Source organism: Taudactylus pleione, unplaced genomic scaffold, assembly GCF_031769625.1.
Source record: "Taudactylus pleione unplaced genomic scaffold, aTauple2 ptg000031l, whole genome shotgun sequence".
Taxonomy (NCBI): domain Eukaryota; kingdom Metazoa; phylum Chordata; class Amphibia; order Anura; family Myobatrachidae; genus Taudactylus; species Taudactylus pleione.
In genome coordinates this window covers 1,436,763-1,439,941 of record NW_028284433.1, presented here as the reverse complement: position 1 = coordinate 1,439,941, position 3,179 = coordinate 1,436,763, and positions in this window count along the sequence as shown.

Sequence of the window (3,179 nt, the reverse complement as noted above, 5' to 3'; positions counted from 1 at the left end):
CACAGGTAATTATTTCCTTTTCCAAAACCTGAATGTCAGAATTGACCTGTTGGATAACCAACACCATCAGGTCAAGACTGCATTGGTTCAGAATATGGCACCACTGTTTACAAAAATCTGTATTGTTCCGACCAATTGTAGGTTGGTTCTTAATGCGGAAGCCGCGTGGTATCAATCTCTCCTTGTGGTATTGAGATAGGGTGAGTCCATGAAGATTCAACTCTACATGACGCCTCTTCAATTTAACCAAATCTGTAAAAATTTCATTGGGAGTGTCCGTATCAAAATTTAAAGTATCAGTGTTTGAGAACAAAATTTTAGAAATGTTCTTTTCCAAAAATCTTTTAGTCCCAACCAATTCATTGGCATCAATATCCATCAGTGAATTTGAACTGAATTGCTCAAGAAAAATTAATCATGAAATATTGATCAACAAAATGAAGCAAACAAGTTGATCACAGTAGATAGAAACGATAGTTAAAGTCCAAAAACTGTAGTGGTGCTAGTTCAACATAAATGATTGTATATCAAACTCCAGAAGAGAACCGCACACACTTTAGTAAGCAACAAGGGGTGCCTAAACTCCTTAATAATATATATAAAAAGTGAGACCAGATTCCCTTCATCAAAAAAAAGGGGAAACCAACCTCCGAAGTCAGCACACCAAACAAGCAGTCAATGAAAAAAAACATATATTAGTGAAGTACAGCCAAGTTACATCGGGAAAACAAACACTTGCATGTCACGTCTGCGATGCAATAGATTTTCAGTAATGCCTGGTGACCTAATGCAGATAGCTGGGTGAAGCGCCCGACGGCCGTTTCGGTGGTACAACCACCTTCATCATGAGCACAAGCTGAATCTAGTAACCAGGCCTAGAAATAGGAGAAAAGGGCGCCGAATCAGACATATAATTAACACTCTCACCTGGTGCCGGGGAGCCACGACTCGTTCTGGAGGTGGGGCGGGATAACTGGCTGATGCCGAAAAACGGTGCTTTTCGTTGCAGTGGCTGTGTCAATTGTAAATACATTTTGACTGGCGATGTCTTTGTTCATCCAATCAATGGCTATAAATATTATTTACATCAGAGGATGAATTGTGAAAGCCGGTATACCGTGTATGTTATACAATGTTCTTGCCCAATGATTTACGTTGGCAAGACAATCAGAATGCTAAAGGAACTCATTGCCATGCACCGATCATCGATTAAAAAAGCTTTTTCAATTATCGATGTCAATACGCCACCAGTGGCAAGACATTTTGTTGATAAAGGACATAATATAGGTGACTTTCACTTTATGCCTATACATCAGATCAAACCTCTGAGAAGGGGAGGTGATCGGGGTAAAAAGCTGTTGCAAAAGGAATGTGAACTAATATATCAGTTGGGTTCGATTCGTCCCTTTGGTCTCAATGATGAACTATCCTTCAATGTATTTTTGTGACCAGCTTATAGGACGAATCATTTTGGGGACTGCTGGGCGTAGTTGATGGATTCGATGATTGTTTTTGTCAGATAACATGATTCATCAATCCTGTTCTATTTTTTCACTGGATGGTATTATTATGTGATTATTTTTTTTGATTAATTTTTTCGATTTTGTTTTGTTTTGTTTAGATTGGGTAGATATTACAGTTTTCTCTTGATGTCCGGGATTGACTATAAGTAGGAAATTTAATGCGAGATGTTTTTCATAAGGCAACAATGTCTTCCTGTGTCAGTTGGTCTATGTATTTTTATGTGTGTGTCCTTCAGTGTTTTGTTACTGTATTGATGGATTAAAGGGTGCCTGTCAGACATCTATTTTCCACTCTGCATGGATTTGTATGTGTATTCCGGTTGCCTAGGCAACCGTTATGGGACAGGTCTTCCGGGTCCCTGGGACACGTGACACATTTGTGTCACGTGCCTCTGGCTGTCCACTGCACAGGCCTTGTGCTTGACACACGCCCCTCGCATCACGCACCGTCATTGGTTCCTTTGCGGCATGACGTCTCGCGGGGGTTACCTGTATCCCGCAGTCTGAGATAAACAGCCGTCTATGTCCGGTATGTGTAGCCCAGAACGAGTCGTAGCTCCCCGGCACCAGGTGAGAGTGTTAATTATATGTCTGATTCGGCGCCCTTTTCTCCTATTTCTAGGCCTGGTTACTAGATTCAGCTTGTGCTCATGATGAAGGTGGTTGTACCACCGAAACGGCCGTCGGGCGCTTCACCCAGCATTCTGCATTAGGTCACCAGGCATTACTGAAAATCTACTGCATCGCAGACGTGACATGCAAGTGTTTGTTTTCCCGATGTAACTTGGCTGTACTTCACTAATATATGTTTTTTTTCATTGACTGCTTGTTTGGTGTGCTGACTTCGGAGGTTGGTTTCCCCTTTTTTTTGATGAAGGGAATCTGGTCTCACTTTTTATATATATTATTAAGGAGTTTAGGCACCCCTTGTTGCTTACTAAAGTGTGTGTGGTTCTCTTCTGGAGTTTGATATATATATATATATATATATATATATATATATAATCTCAACAAATTGGGGTGCAAACAATAAGGGTTACAAACAATAAGTTTATTTGAGTATCATCAAATAACATACATCTGATGATGATGCTGAATACATACATTGTTTGTTTCTATTTCTATTACTGGTGAGAGCGCCCCTCTTTGTTGCTGTGCTTTGAGTCTGAAACATATCTGCCTCAATTCTTGGATTGTTTGGTATTGGACTAAGATGGATTTGCACCACAAGCAGTTGAAACTGAGGGCTTCATTCAGAGGAGGCCATACGATCTATGACCGCACGGCCGCCTCAATGTTTTTCCAGTGTGCATGCGCACGAGGGAGCCGGCTCCTTCGTGCGCATGCGTGAGACCTGCTACGACCGACAGCGCCGGTCGTAGCGGGTCTCTTTCCAAAGGGGGCGAGCTGTCGATGTTGATTGACAGCTCGCCCCATTTGGAAGGCGGGCCGGGGGGGTGGCAGCCCAAACGGAGGTGTTCCCATGGGAACGCCTGCCATTTGGGGGAGGCCCTACTGACATCACTAGTGATGTCAGTGGAGAGCTTCTGGCTCTGACAGAGCCAGAAGCTCTCCGGGGCTTACAACAAGTGAGACCCTACCCTAGGGTCTAGTCGTAAGCCCCGATGGTCGCGATGGTCTATGACCATCGCGACC